The 16,824-nt window shown below is 42.1% G+C and overlaps 1 protein-coding gene across 2 annotated transcripts in view; it reads right to left on the reverse strand.

The window, feature by feature from the left end:
* UNC5C (unc-5 netrin receptor C) overlaps nt 1-16,824 on the reverse strand; it is a 318,735-nt gene that overhangs the window by 78,736 nt on the left and 223,175 nt on the right. The window lies entirely within an intron of this gene.

A 16,824-nucleotide genomic window follows, 5' to 3' on the forward strand; every position in this document is an offset into this window, starting at 1 on the left:
TAATTTAGGCCTGATGTTAATGTACCAACCTTTTAAATCATGATCCCCTCTGCTCATAACACGTTTTGTTTATGAAAGCACAATTCTGCAGGCAGCTTCATTAACTCGTAACACTGATAATTTGTTTTTGCTGCTTCCCAGCAAGCTAAATCCTGTTCATTATAATGGAAAAAGGCAGCACAGATGAAGCCCCTTTCCTACCAGCCCTTCAGGAGAATTTAATGATTCCAAACTCTCCACTCCCATTTCCTCTTTATGTCCGTCATAGTGACCTGATATGCACTAACACTTGAAAAGGCACCATTATGCTTCACTGGGTCAATGATCTACAAACTAAAAGTACTCTTAACTACAGACCCTGACATAATAGACTCTAATGCCCTTAAAACAGCCATTAGAGACTATCAAAGTAAATAATACTCCCCCCTTTTAAAAAAAAGGATATAATTGTGTGTTTACAAGGCAGCAGAGCTCTTACATTCTGTTGGTTACTTCCTTTTGTGTACAGTACTTAGAGCTATGTTTCCACTACTATATTTCTAATCTAGACAGATGCTGGTTAGCGATGCTGTCTGTTTTCCACACAGCAACTACAAAGATGCAAAGAAAAGAAAAGAAAAAGGCAACCAGTTCCTTTGGGGAATACAAAAGATGTGGGAAAGCACAGGTAAATCAGACACGTTGCTAGACCTGCCAGACGTCCAGGTTTTCCTGGATATATCTGGGAATTGTGCCAAAAAATGGTGTCCATGGTGGATTTCTTCTAAATCGGCGAAATGTCCGGGGAAACCTGGACGTATGGCAAGTAGGGTGATGATTTAGTTAGTTATTTTTAAATCAGCTTTAAAAATCCCCCCAAAGCCCAAAAACCTTCTTTGTGAGATGTTCCAAAAAGGCTCAACAACTTTGTCTGGATTTTCACTTTTGGGAACATGGCAACCCTAAACATAACTAGTTTATGCGTAACTACAAATGTCTGATGGGTTTCTCATTTCTTGAGTTCAAGTCTTCCCTAAAGGCTGCAACACTGTCATGTTTTTCCAAGTGCTCAAAACACACCATTATTCCCGCACTTAGCCCATTTATGTATTTACAAGGCTTTGGGGGGGGGGGTCCCCCGGATGAAATGAGTGACAAGCGCTATCCCTTCAGATCTTATTTATTTATTTTATGCATTCCTCAGAAGCCTGTTGACTCTCTTGCTGTGCAGCTTCATATGTTGCTTGCTACATTCAGATTACAGTTGAACAAGAAAAAGTAAAGTCCCTTGTCGGCGCTGGATGCACAGCAAACATCCGTAAGCTAAAAGCGTCTGTGCTTCTAAGAGTGCAGAGCTGCAGGTGGCAATTTCACATTGAGTTTCTGTGAATGCCATTCTCTGTGACTGAAATCCCTCAAACAGCAGCAAGACTTTACTCTTTTTTCAAAGCTAGTCAAATAAAGAAAGTTACAAAAATTAAAGTTTCATTAAAAATACCAAAAAAGAGAGAGTCAAGTCAGGAACTTAATATCCAGCTCAATCATATCTCACCAACCTATATTCCTCTTGGAGATGTAAATTATTCTCATGGAAACAACTTACCTGATATGAAAAACATTCAGAATTTACAGAAATCCTGCATTTGAATCAACAGATAAGTCAAAATGTAGAAGAAGGCCCTAGTGTTACAATGATTTTGAAGCTCTGGAGCAGGCATCCCCAAACTGCGCCCCTCCAGATGTTTTGGCCTACAACTCCCATGATCCCTAGCTAACAGGACCAGTGGTCGGGGAAGATGGGAATTGTAGTCCAACATATCTGGAGGGCCGAAGTTTGGGGATGCCTGCAGAAATATTTAAAGTTAAGAGTTGCCTAACCCAGTACAGTTTAACCCAGACTGGCTGGGATCCCCCTGTTTTTGGGAGGGCTTAATTTTAGCCCAATTAATGGAGATCAATCACATTGTAAAATACCAGGAACCAATTGTTAGGGTTTAGACAGGAAAGCATATCGTGCAATGTTACTTAACCTGGTGCCCTCTGGATGTCATTGGACTCCAAATCCCATGAGCGCCAGTTGCAGTCTGACAACATCTGGAGGACAGCAAATTATTTTGTGCAAAATTTCCACTTAATCTCCTCCTGTATTATTATTATTTTTTGGCTGGACTTTACTGTGATGGAAGGGGGTTGTGGGTAAAACTTAAAGGATATCTTTTATCATTTTGCTCGAAATGTGATAAGAGGTAGGTGAGATGCCTTCAAGGCAGTGCTAATGCAAGGGTGACTAATGAATAGGCATGAAAAACGGACACTTGTCAGCTAGGAATTAAATGTAAACCAGGAACATACTGAAGAATGGTGCATTACTGTCAGAGAAAGATGGATTTCTGCCCTTGGTAGACCTTAAAGACTCCTTATTCCTCTCACATGCCCTTTTCAGTAATTCTACCTAGGACTTTCCCCTCTAAAACAAACATAGCAGGAGTCTACAGAAAACAAGAAGGGCTTTTATATGCCTTTTTCTTTGACTGAAACTTTGATTTAAAGCAAACTGATGGTGTTTAAGCTCTATTTTCTACACTTGAGTTCAAGAAAATAACTTTAAAGACCCAAGTAACTTATGGTATGAATTTATTCATGCATAATGGAAATCAAGATTCCAGTAGGGTTGTTTTTTTGTTTTTTTGGCATGGCGGGGGGACGGGATGGACAACGACTTTATTTATAATGGATTACCTATAATTCTATCTTTTTGTGTGACATACAAGCAGCCACCACTACTAGTTGCTATACTTATCAGAAATCCAAAATTGTACATAGTCCTACTGAAGTCAAAGTCAGTATTGTTAAGAAGGGGCAGTGATGGGAAAGAATACGGTATTACTGCACTGAATTTGCACAAGCAGTGAGAATCATCCACCACCACTCCTTGCTATTATTCAAGTGTCAATTTAAAACCCATTTATTTCTGGCCTTTACTGCATTTTAGTTCTGTCTGTTAATATTCTGTCTGATGTTGAATTTTATTGTTTTTAATTATGTGTTTTTATTCTTCTTGTTATAAGCCATTAATAATAAAACATATTCATTAGGAATAAAGTTGCTCTCTAGGAGCATGTTCCAGAAGCCTTCAAATACTTGATACCAAAGATGAAAATATTTATTTATAAGGATTACATTCTCAACAGATAGTTTCCTGGTTTAGCTATAGGTCTGATTCTGATGTGAATTGCCAAATGAGTATTGCCAATTGAGTTTTCAAAGAGTGTCTTTGCAGTGATAGAGACACATATTACAGGTGGCCAAATTATGCCCAGAATATCTCATCTGGATTGTGCTTTATGAACACACTCCAGATTCTCATATATCCCCTGGTGTTGTGTGTGGAGAACTCAAGCAACTACCTATGGGTCATGTTGACAGAAATAATTAAAATTTGCAGAGCAGAATGGCAACTGGCAGAAAACCATTTCCTGGATGCTAAGAAACGTCTGGTTTCATATGCAGAGGCACCATGTTAACTTAAAATGCATGGTTAACTTAAAATGCAGTTCAATACATGGCGGTTTGAACAATTAGGCATCTCCAGTTATGTCTATGACTGGGTATATTCCTTCATCTTTTAAAGCCCTGAACAGCACAGGTGATCGCTGTCAAATGATGGATAGCACACAAGCTTTTACAGCTGCCTGCCCAGTTGTTGGACCATGAATTCTCAGATAATCTTTTTCTCTCCTTCCTTCCCTCCTTCCTCTTCTTCCTCTTTTAGTAAAAGGTCGTGTATTTATAAATATCTGAATCTCTATGTGTGCAATATTAGAGATCATTGGTGAAGTTTGGAAAGTCAGTTGTTGGCTGTTTTCTTTTGCTTATTTTAAACAGAAGACCACTTTTCACTTGTTCCATGAGCACCTCACTATGAAGGCATTTTTTTTAGCTTCCATTCTTATTGTTTAAGTAAATTGGTCAGTTGTTTACCAGTGTCATTAAAGAGTAATCAGAGCAAGTTTGAATTCATCTCAGCTGAGAAGGGCTACTTAAAATGGAGTCTAGCAAGAGACAATCAACCATCAAATATAAACTTGGTATCCCAGTCTAAAATCTTTGAGGTAGGGATTATTGTTGTGTCTGTAGCTTATGGGATCAGGAATCTTTTTCCAGTTTTCTAACAACCCCTTAATAACATTTTCTTTAGAAGAATTTTCTGCTGTTATTGCTTTAGTTGATTGAACTGATAACTTTGCTCTGATTTCTTTAGCTGTCGGCATATTGACTGAGACAATACCATACACAGATGTTTGATAGTTATTAAACACAAATGTCCATTTGCATTATTGATCAAAAGAGTTCACATACACCAAATTTAGAATGAAGAAAAATATCCTAAAGAATCCAACACTGTGATAACTAAGGTTGCATCCAGACAAGTTGTGGGGTGTTTTTTTTTAGGGGGGGGAAGGGGGTATATTCCGTAACATGTTAGTTGTTCTGTCATGCTTCCCCACTCAGAACCCAATTTATCCACTATCCTTACATCAATAGATATTGTGAGATAGTCGAGATACTTCAAGATTGGATTACTGCAATGTGCTCTATGTGGGTCATCCCTTGTGCTTGATCAGGAAGCTGCAGTTAGTGCAGAATGCTGCGGCACGATTGCTTGCAGTAGTGAAACCCCATCGGCATGTAACACCACTGCTTGGAGCCCAATTTGCTATTGGATCAAGTTCACAATTAGTACTATTACAATTAGTATTTAGAGCCCTTAACAGCTTGGGATCGGTTTACTTGTGATATGACTTTACCTCATATATGCCCACTTAGCAGATTTGATCTGCAGAACTGGGTCTGTTACAGGTGCCACATAATACTCCTTTCACATTTGTAAGAAATGAAATGTTTAGTGTGGCAGCACCAACACCAGGCAGGCACCGTCGACTGTATTCATTTTGGCACTATGGAAATTTAGTAAGGCTATTGTTCTTTACCCTTCGTGATTAGTTTATCTCATTGACTTCGCCTTATTCTTTTAATATGCTGCAATATTATCTTCTGGTGCCCATCAGTCTTTGTCCTCACAACATGGTCTGCATTATAAAGACAGGGATATGAAAATCAACTTCAGAAAAGATAACATATAAGCAATGGACTGCAGAATAGTGTCAGCAGAATGTTGAGTGTCAATATTGAACATGTAATTACTTAAAATTCTTTTTGGGAAAAAGTTGTTTTTTTCCCCCTGAAAGGAAGACTAACCAATCAGAAAAGCCTTCCCACTTTATATTGTCACACCCTTCTTATCCATGAATGCAAGCTACTCCTTAAACTTCATTTTACTAAAACAAACTTCTGGAAAAAGGGAAGGTTAGAATAAATCTGCTGGAAAAAAAGTTGTCTTTAAATTGAGTCCAGTAACAACAAATATTTTAAGTACTGTATTTTTCCGTGTATAAGACCCCCCCATGTATAAGACACCCCTAGATTTTTAACCTTATTTTAAATTTAAAATAACCCTAGTCTTATACACAGAAAGGTACGGTAATATTGATTTCTTTCTTTAAAAGGCATTCATTGAGCTACTCTTGATTTGATTTCAATATACTCTATAAAGATATATTTATTTTTCTAGATTGTACAAAAGAACGGACAGAATTCTAAAACCTTGTAGCTCATTTTCACAACCATACATTTGATAGAGGTTTGCAGTGTGCTTTTATTACAAGCTTTTGTGGGGTGGGGAGAAGGTCGGGATTTGAGTAAAGGAAAGGTAGGTTGGAAGGAATGCACACTGAATTGCAAAGCAGAAGATATGCAACTCAGTATGAAAAGTGTCATGGGCTAGGATGATGGAAGAAGGTACGGCCTTGAACTGCATAAGTTAAGGACCATTAGTCCGACAGCTCAAAGGATCATTACCCCACCCTGAACTTCTTTGGAAGAAATGGTGGAATGTATTTTGACTTGACCTATTAGTATGCTCTATGCTTCGTTAAATGTTTATATATGTTAAAATGAACTGTTATTTGTTTACTAATTATAAGTGTTGCGTTGCAGTGATATTGCATGTATTATTATGCATATTATGTATTGTTATTGTATTACAGTATTGTATTTAATTTTTTCCCCCTGAAAACTGCTGTGAGCACAGATTTACTAGCAGAAAATGCAATATGCAAATAAACTAACAATGACGATGGACTTTGCAGTCCTAATGATGTCCCAGAAGCAGACTGGATTGCTATTTTGATATGAATTAATTTAGAACAGGGGTCCCCAAACTACGGCCCGGGGGCCGGATGTGGACCAATTGAGCTCCCAATCCGGCCTGCGACTACCCCCGCCGCTCGCCGCCGCCCGCTCTTACGGCACGCAGCACGGCGGCGCTCTTCCAGGTCGAAAAAAAACACCGAAAATCCTTTGTGTGCATGCGTATGGGCCTCTCCCGACCCAGAAGAGGTCATTTCTGGTGCACTTCCGGGTCGGGGGAGGCCCATACGCATGTGCACAAACGATTTCCGGCGCTTTTTCCGACCTGGAAGCGTGCCACCGCGCCAGAAAGCGGCTGTGCGCATGTGCACGGGCGCACACTCCCCCGCCCGCCGGCCCGCACGGACGCGCACTCCCCCGCCCGACGGCCCACCGTGCGATCGGCGCGGTGGGAACCGGCCCAAAGCCCGGTAAGTCTGGGGACCCCTGATTTAGAATTACCGCATTTTCTTATTCATTTTGTGAAAGCGGTTCTGACACACCCCTTCCTTCTTTTCCTTTTTAAAGCAATGGTAACCGTAGAATATCTGTTTCAAGCCTCAGTATTTAAAGATGTTGCTAACACCCTTTCAACACAACCTGACTAGGTGCTGCTTAGAGTAGTAAGGGAGTAAACTAGGTCATCATTAGCTGATATTCAGCTTCCTGAAATAAGCTTCCTCTTTCACTATCACACAGTTAGCCCATGTGGAAATTAAATTGCTAGGTTTCTGACGACAAACAGATCCAGCAAGAGATGTGTGGGAGACTTTAATTTGAAGTTGTATAACTCTCCAGTAGAATTCTCCCCCTCCCCAAATAATCTTAGAGTTAGTTTATAGTTTTACACAGCTGGGGCCATTATTATTATCCATGAAATAGTGAACTCAACCCAGCACAACCCAACACAGCACAAAATGTTTACCATGGGAGACAGCAATTTGCCAAGAAGAGAGTTCTTCTTTTAATTTAAAAAAGAAAAATAATGTCACAGTTGGAGGCAAGTCAATATCTGTATATTCCCCTCCCCCTAAAAAGTTAGCTTATGATGAACATTATCATAAAGTCTGATTCTCTGTATGGGTTACTCATTGGCTCCTTCCCTAACTGTATACTCATCACATGTCCAGAAAACAATTTTGGGAGAAATATACTGATGCCATGTGTGGGGTGACCCACTAATGGTGATTCTGTTTATAGCAGCTGGCAGCACCCTGAATTTCATGCTATGAAATGACTACCTAAACATCACTATTTATTACTAAAAGGCACTAATTCTGTCATGGTAGCACAGTTTGGCTTCTCTGGAAATCGCCAGTAGCAGCAGCAGCCATTAAAGGAAAGTAGAGGCAAACTGAGCATTTTATGTTTATCTTTCCTCCTGCCAAATATCTTTGTCTTCATAATAGTACAGTACTTATTAAAAATGAAAAAAAATCCCTAGGCAAGTGAGATGAAGAATAAAAGCATTATGTTTTTTCTCCCACTACTTTCTGCATTCACACTATACTGACTGCAGTCTACGGTTCCATTTACATTAGTAGCTCTCCTCTGGAGCAAATAGATTTTTCTGTGTATAAGACGTGTGTGTGTGTGTGTGTGTGTGTGTGTGTGTGTGTGTGTGTGTGTGTGTAGGGACTTGTCTTATAGACGGGTAGTGTTGAGGGGTGTTTTCTTAATTTGGAGTCCGCCAAAATAGGGGGTGTCTTATACATGGGGGCGTCTTATACTTGGAAAAATACGGTACATGGGCAGGGCTGGTCAAAACAAGGCATTAGCCATATGAGGATAATAATCCTGACCTCACTCATAGTAGAGAGCTGCGTGCACACAACCCAATTATATGTGCAATGCTTCTCTCTCCACCCATAGTTTCTTCAATTATTATTAATATATTTATTTCTGTTGCATATGATATTCAGGCCACAACCTAGGGGTGGGTGGGGGAAATGCATAGTTGGGCTTTGACTTCATCTGCAACACACACTCATGTGTATAAATGCATTGCTGGAATTCATTTCAATGCTGCCTTCAGCCAAAAAGCCCCTTAAGGGGGACTTCCAAAATCCCCTTATATTCTGTAAGCTGCCCAGAGTGGCTGGGGAAACCCAGCCAGAAGGGTGGGGTTTAATAAGAATAAGAATCCCAAAGGTCCATACACAAATACAAAATTCAAGTAAAAAAGATGTGCAATTTTCAAAAATTTGAGACAACAAAACCCCAACATTTAGAAAAGGCCAACAGCCAAATAAATCTACGTTTCTGCCAAAAGGTAAAGGGCAGCCCCCACAAAAATGTGAGAGAGAGCAGGAGTAAACCCTTAGGGAGATGTTCCCGCTAAAGAAGGGTCTCAGGCAGAGTGGTGTGTATTCTTGCTTGTACATATTTTTGAACTTTAGCAGCTTTGACCCCGGCCAGCTTAGCTTTGTGTTCAAATGAAGAACCCCCTAACAGCCATTATAAAATGCAGTAGTCCTTCATGCTCTCTGCAGAATTTTTTTCCTCCAATCAAAGCGGTGGAAGGTTTTTTTTTGTTTTGTTTTTTTAAAGATAAGTAAAGAGTTCAACTTTTTAAAAGAAACCATCTTCTGCTTTGCTTTAACAGCAACAAAACCACCCAGAGCTCTTTGGTGCTCTCTGGGCAGCATTTAGAGAGCCCACCTTCTTGCAAAGCCCATGGACCTATAGAACAGGAGTACGGGGATCTAGGGCAGGATTTGGCTAATGAGCCACTTCTGTGGAAGCCGTGCTCAAGGACGTCTACTTGTGCAATGGGGCTTTCCCCCTCTCCTTCCTGAACACCCCTTGAAACTGGCTTGGTGGGAAGCTGGGAGAAAACCCCAGAACAGCGCACAGGGAGAGCAGAGAGGGAATCATTCCATATTACAAGCTGAAATGCTTGCACACATGAAATATTTGTAATAGCACAAGACTGAATTCCACCCAAGTCCACAGAAAAGTAGAGAGTGGAGGCATACAGAGTAACAGCGAAACAAGGCTTTGCAGGGCCACAAGTCTGACTATGGGCACTTTTCTTGACATTGCATTTGACTTGGGGAGGGGTAAAGACCATTTGTCTTGTTATTCAACTAGATACTTTTATCAGAGAGAGAAAGATGCAAAGAGAGAGACTGCTACCTGTGCATTCTGAGTTTAGAAGATCAATGTGAATAGAATCAGACTGTAAATCCCCGAACCATGGCTATGTTTGAAATAGTGAGGGTGTTTGCCCATTATGCTGTTTAGCAAATGCATTTTGCTTGTTTTATTCTCCAGTCCAGAGCACATTTAATTTTTGGATGCCACTGCTAACAAGTAACCAAATTCAGCTCATTAGCAAATCTACTAATTATCAACCTGGGTTCAAATAAAACATTTTTTAAAAATGCTTATGGGCTGTTAAGCATCTGCGGCTTTGCAGTTTTAAAGCAAAGGCTGAAACAGCACAAAGATGCTTACAACTGGTGTTGGCTGAAATCTAATCAATCTAAGCTAGAGTACTAGTTTCGTAGTCATACCATGTTTCCTCTAAAATAAGCCGTACCTCAAAAATAAGCCTCAGTGATAGGGGCCGCGTGGAAGGGAGTGCTGAGCTCCCCGAGCCAGCGGGACCCAGCAGCAGCAACACTGGCTGCGGCAGGAGGAGACAGGCGCCCAGAAAGCCACTTCTGTCCTTAGAAGTGTCTCCCTACATGCTGCGGCTTACCCTGGTCCTCGCCTCTCCACGCAGCGCCGACGCAGAATCAGGACCAACACATCGACAGATTGAATAAGCCTCCGACGTCAGCTGTGAGCTGCTTCAGCGCTCACTGGAGGTTTATTCCCTGGCGGGGTTAGCGAGAGGGGACAGCTGAGCATTTTGGGGGTGGCTCTGTTCTAGCTTTCTGAAGCAGTGTTTGCTGGGTCCTGTCTTGCTTTTGGGTACTGTGCTGGCTTGGGTTGGCATGCGTGCAATTTCTGTTGCCGCTTCACATTTTTCAGCAGGATTTTATGGGTTCTAAGTGCGTCCCCCCAGTTTGTGTGCAAAGGAACGCTCGGCTGCAGCCCCTGCCTCTCCCGGGGGCTGCATTAATAAACGCCTGACAGAATTAGGCAGTCATTCATCATTTCCCCTAACACGCACTTGGGGGCACGGCAAGGGTTTTTTGCTTTTTAATTTAGTGGCCGTTGTGTCACATGCGAGGCTTCAGTGGCCATTTTAAGTAAGGGCAGTCGTGCCCCTTTTAACCTAGGCTTTATACTTTGGCTGATTGCAAGCCTCTGCGTCTTAAACAACAACAACAAACACTGCACACTTTCTCTCCCCGGTTTAAGACGTTGGATATTTGCAGTGGCCAATCCCCCCCCCTGATTTACATCCCCCTACCTTCCCCTTGCTGCTTCCTGGGTTTTTTATGGAACCGAACAGCTCGGGTGCTTCAGAACGTGCCTTCTGTTGCTACGGGGCTGTGGGGCTTCACTATTTGATCCCCCAAGGTCAGGATTTTTAAAGTAGTTCTGTGGGTCCCAGGGCACAGCACCACCCCCGATCCTTTCCTTTGGCCAAACGGACCTCTCCCCCCTGGCTTTGGGAGGCTGTGCTTCAAGGGTGCTACCAGGTTTTTTAAAAAAGATCTGTGCCTCTTAAGGATTTTTACGGTCCATAACTTCCATTGCTTTTTACAGGGTTTAAAGCACTGCCACCATCCCACAGCAGCGCATGGAAGAGAGCGCCGAGCGCCCCAAGCCAGCGGGACCCAGCTGTACCGGTACTTTAAAAAAACAAGACACCCCCTGAAAATAAGCCATAGTGTGTGTGTTTTGGGGGGGGGGGGAGGAAAAAATATTTTAGGGGAAACACGGTAGATGAAATTGAAAGACAACTAAGTATAAAAAGTGCTGCTAAACCGGATGTGACTTGAGAGATTTTGGTTTATTGGAGCAGCAAGAGGTTTAGAGCCAGAAGTGATTGAAACTTTTTATTCCCCCCCCCAACCACTTGCCATCCATTGATTTTTAGTCACCATAATGTCCCCCCAATTCATATAAGTACCCATGCACTAGTATCTATGCACAAGACATAGCTGAGCAACTTAAGCTACACCTATATCTACCATCCAGACAATTATGAATCCAGAGTTCTTTAGGCTTCAGTATGCTCCTTCAGACAGTTATCTCTGTCACTCCTGGATTCTTAGCAAACTTAGGGTGTCCTGTGAGCATCAGCTGCAGAAACTGTGGCTTAGGCACATCATTGATTGCCTTTTGTCATCATCAAATGGTGCTTGAGAAGGATCCCACTTTGTATGGGTCTGATCCTTGTGCTGAGAGCTTATGGGGCCAGTATGGAAGCCAAATTATCAACCCTCAGAAGGACAGTTCATTGGCAATTACAGGGAAAGCACTGAAGCTCAAAAGAGCACGTGGTTTTTAGGCAAAATATCCCAGGTTCAGTCTGCCAGCATCTCCAGGTAGGGTGGGAAAGATTCTTGTCTGAAACTCTGGAAAGCCACTGGAAGTCATTGTTAACAAACACTGACCTAGATGGACCAATGGTCTGAAACCATATAATGGGATCTGAACTGGTGATGATCTTGGAGTTGCAGTGGATAACTTGATGATGTTAACCCACCATGCAGCTGCTGTAAAAAAAAAAAAAACCTATGGCATTCACTACCATAGTGATGGCATATAGTGATGGCTGTCAACTTGGAAGGCTTTAAAAAGAGATTAGACAACTTCATAAAGAATAAAGCTGTCAATGGGTCCTAGCTATGATAGGTATGTAACTTTTAAACGGTTGGAGGTGGTGTGGCTCTGTGTACCAGGAGTGGAGCAGCAGAAGTGGGAGGTTGTGCTGTATGTGGTCAGGACCTCTATCTATGTGTCCCCGTTGTAAGTTAAGTTGGGTGTGACTTGTTAGCACAGTTCTGTATATTGAAATGTGAAAAGAACTCTCATTAAAATTTCAGTAAACATACTTCTGCCACTTCTCATTTCAGGCCAAGGGTTTGCTAACACAACAACAAAAAAATCTGTCAACAGAAGTTGAAGGATTTGGCACTGGCTAATTATCCAACATAACTGAGAACAGTAATTCACCTGCGCAAAGAAGCCTGAAAGCATAAATTTTAATATCAGAAACTGAAACTCACTTCTAAATTAGGAGAGCGCAATACACCCAATGTCACCTTGGTGCTATCACATTTTGCATTTCATAGTTTGTTTTTGTTTTTCTTCCTCTCTTAAAAGAGTAGCTTGAAAGATCTGTCACTTCAGTCGGAATGACAATTTTATATGCAAGATTATTTGCAAAACAAATAAATACATATTGAATGATAAACACTGGACAACATAACTCTATCATGAAAAGTTCAGGCTGTTGTCCCAATTAGCTTGCAGTTGTCAGCTGACCAGGAACCATGATGGTGTGGTGTGCTGCTGTTGTAAAAGCCAACCAGCGCATGAATGGAAACAATAAATCGAATGTATGAGAAGCGTTCAGAGAATTTCAGCTTAGCAAGGGAGAGCTGACATCAGTATATCTCACTGCAAATGACATGTGATTACATACACATGGCTTTAGCAATTTTGCCTTGTTACATTAGATCACAATAATGCCAATTAAATGTAACATGGTAGCAATCTGTCACACATTCCCTGAGAAGGCACTGAAACCCACTTCATTATTTAATGTAGTTTTATTTTTATCATCTTAGAATAAACTTATGAAACATTTCTAAATTGATCTTGGTGCTTGGAAGGGCTAAGTTTAGCATTCATCTGTCACGAAAGTCCCCAAAGGCTGCAATATTTGTTTGCTACCAGAAGTATGATCCCAGCAGAATGCCAGATATATATGTCTTGTTAAATACTTATGTTAGGGTTTTCTGAAATACACGAGGGCTCAGTTGTCATTTAATTGCTTGCCCTTCTAAACCTTACTATAGGCTGTGCAAAGGCTTTCAGTGAATGTGTGGATACTTAACAGAAACATTTTGCAGATCCCCTGCTCTACAAAATCTTGTAGGAACACAAGAAGAACCTTGCTGGATCAGAACAAGAGATATCTAGTCAAGCATTCTGTTTCTTAACAGCTACTGTCCAGATGGTTCTCAGCAGCTCACAAGCGCGACATGGTGACAAAAGCTCTCCCTTGCTGTTTCTCCTCTGGTAACTGGAATTAATAATAATAAAGTCCCTGTGTCTCTGCGTCCAGATTCCGTGTGTCCCGTTTTCCGCGCTAATGCGCATGTGCCCCAGGGACACAGGGATTGGACGCAGAGACAATATCTTGGTCGCGCGCCCAGGACACTCTCATGCGGCGCCGGAGGCTGTGCTAGCGGGCCACTCCCAGCGCTGGCCTCCATGGAAGGAGGCGGCAACAGTGACGGTAACAGCAGCAGCGGGAGCAGCCCGGGCCGAGCGTGCCTCACCTTCCCTGGCCTCTGCCCGTCCTGAGCTCTTCGCCCTCAGGGGGCCGGCCTCCATGGGCGCCTAGAGAATGCGGAGCAGCGACGGAGGAGCCCGTGAGAGGAGCGGCGAGGCCTTGGCCTTCACTCCCTCTCTGCGCTCAGCTGCGGGGCACGGCGGGAGAGCAAGTTTGTTTACTTGCGTTCCCGGCACGCCCCGCGGCCGAGCACACAGAGAGAGAGGGAAGGCTGCGGCCCCGCCGCTCCTCTCACATCTTCTAGCGCCCGTTTTCTAAACGGGCTGAACAACACTAGTTCATATATATTCTGATTCTGGAGATTCTTTCTAGTTCTCCCAGCTGATAGCCATCGATACACTATTCTCCATGGATGTGTTTGATCCCCTTTAAAGCCATCAAAGCCAGTTGTCAGTGTCATATCTTGCTGCAGCAAGTTCCATAAACTAATTACGTATTGCATGAAGAAATCATCTGACTGGCAGCCGTTCTTCAGGGTCTCAGGAAAAAAACAACCCAAAGACTCCTGCCAAGCCCTATGATCCTTTCAACTAGAGTACCCTGAGATCTTAAATGTGCAAAATGTAGTATACTTCAGAGCTTTGCACTCCATAGACAATGTAATAACACCTTCAGATCCTATCCCCTGATATAACCCTAGAGCTACTAACATAATTTTTCTGGGAAAGCATCCTGGGTGAAATATGTAGGGGTAAAGCTGGAGAGCATTACCCCACTTCTCATTTAATAGAAGTAGAACTCCCTTTGCCAATGTGTCTAGAGGATTCATTTTTGTTGCCCTTTTCTATTTTTCCATTTTAGATTCTTATCTCTTTTTTTGTAACTACAAATGGAAAGTTAAGATAGTGAAGGAGCTGTATCATTTGTCAGTTCACACATGCATGCACATCGCTTGATTTCTTTTTCTACATTTGATTGCTGTACACTTGATGGCTGGCATCTGAATGTCTAAACACATAGAAAAGTGTGGTGTGTAAGGTCATACAAAAGTGAATCCTATGGAAATAAGTATGTGATGATCAATATTTACATATGGGAGTCATCACTTGATGAGGCAGCCATCACGTGATAAAACATATGCCTGGATAGTTCAGTTGGTTAGAGTGTGGTGATGATAAAACAAAGGTCGCAGGTTTGATCCCCGTATGGGACAGCTGCATATTCCCATATTGCAGGTAGTCAACTTTTTTATACCTACCGCCCACTAATGCATCTTTCTTGATGGTAAAATTTCCTTACCGCCCACCAGTGCTTGGTGGAAGGAGGATTCAGCTTATGCCATAGAACCCCCCTACTGCCCACCTGGAATCCTAAAATGCCCATTGGTGGGGGGGGGGTAGAGACCAGGTTGACAACCCCTGGGCTAGATGATCCTCAAGGTCCCTTCCTACTCTACAATTCTATGAACCTATGAATCTATGTACATCTGAAGCAGTCCTGGGTGCTCCTCTCAGTTGGGGCACCACCATAGCTGCCAAGTATCCCGTTTTCGCCGGGAAACCCCGTTCTTTCCTACCGTTTCCCGGCGGTCTCCCATTTAGGTTTATATCCCAATATTCTCCCTTAAATCTGCTTCTGCCGGCGACCATTTTTCTGGTGCCGCTTTGCCCTTCTATGGGCACCAGAAAATGGCGGCGCCGGCACCGGAAGTCGCTTCTACGCGTGTCCGGAAACGCGTAGACGCAACTTCCAGTGGCGCTTTGCCCTTCTATGGGCACCAGCAAATGGCGGTGGTGGTGCCGGAAGTCGCTTTTACGCATTTCCGGTCATGTGTAGAAGTGACTTCCGGCGCTGGCGGCGCCATTTTCTGGTGCCCATAGAAGGGCAAAGCGCCACCGGAAGTTGCATCTACGCAACTTCCGGTGTCGTGGGCTGCCGATCCCGGATTTTTCCGTCCAGGACTTGGCAGGTATAGGCACCACTATAAATTATTCAGAAAGACTGGACAACCACTTATTCATCTTTAATTTTCTACCAATGTTAATCCATACCATAATTGGAAATAAGACATGATTCAGGAAAGCAGGGATGATTGTCAGTATGAAATCGGTGAGCACAGGAACAAGGCCTATTTTCAGTTTTTAAAACCTCACTGTGCCTTAATTTCTCATTTACAAATTCTTCTGATAGCCTCCAGAGAAAGAGTACCTCTTGGAAAAACTGTACACCCCCATAACAGTTGTTTTTTTTTTCTGGAGAATTCATTCACATTACTAGAAGTGAAATTCTTTTTCACTAAAATGTCAGGCTAAATGCCAGACAGATAGCCAGCTTCTAGTGAGCATTCACCAAAAGCTGTTTTGTTTCATTTCCCCAAAGGCAAAGAAAACCAGACTCTGAGTAATGTGGCTTACTTCCACTGTAAGTCAGGGTAAACTCATTTCATCCACATGGTAGTGAAATGAGAGTCTCCAGAGCAAATACAGCATTTGAAAGACAGTCTTCCCTTTGAAAATTAATGAAAATTAAATATTTGTATAATAAGATGGATATCTGTGTTTCTAAGATCTGCTCGCTTCAGGGGAAGCAGGGCAGTACAGATGTGATGGGAGAAGAGAAGATTTAATATTAATATGAGTGTCAATAGGGCAAAGACAGGGTTTTTTACAGTCTTATTCTCTTCTGATTAAGGCAAAATAGGCCACATCCATTCTTTATTCAGACTAGTAAGCACAGTGCAATGAAAATGGTTGCATATATCTAATCTTCCACTCTGGGATTGCATACATCCTGACAGAAGGTTTATTTGGATATAATAACTGTTTGTTTGACTACAGGCAATTTCTCTGGGTTGAAGACCATTACTTGCACTGCACTTCAAATCTGACAGATTAATGGCTCCACATAGCACGACTCTTAAGTTCAAGTATCTGTCAAGGGAAATAAATACCCAATTCTGATTTGTGAATTTGGAAAACACTATTCATTTTAATTTCATCTGCAGTGCTGAAAGAAATGTTCACAGTGGACTTAAAAGTCTCACTAATTCTGTGGGTTTTTGTAATGTACATTCAGCCGAGAAAATAAATACTGGAAGGTGAGCCACAAATTTGAAAAGCTCTGCCAGTTGTGTTTGACAAGTAATTGTGTTGGGGTTTTATCATTAATTAAAATCTCAGGTTGTCCAATGGAGATTTGATTTCAGATACGTCTTCAAAATGCACCTT

This window comes from Zootoca vivipara, chromosome 9, assembly GCF_963506605.1.
Source record: "Zootoca vivipara chromosome 9, rZooViv1.1, whole genome shotgun sequence".
NCBI lineage: Eukaryota > Metazoa > Chordata > Lepidosauria > Squamata > Lacertidae > Zootoca > Zootoca vivipara.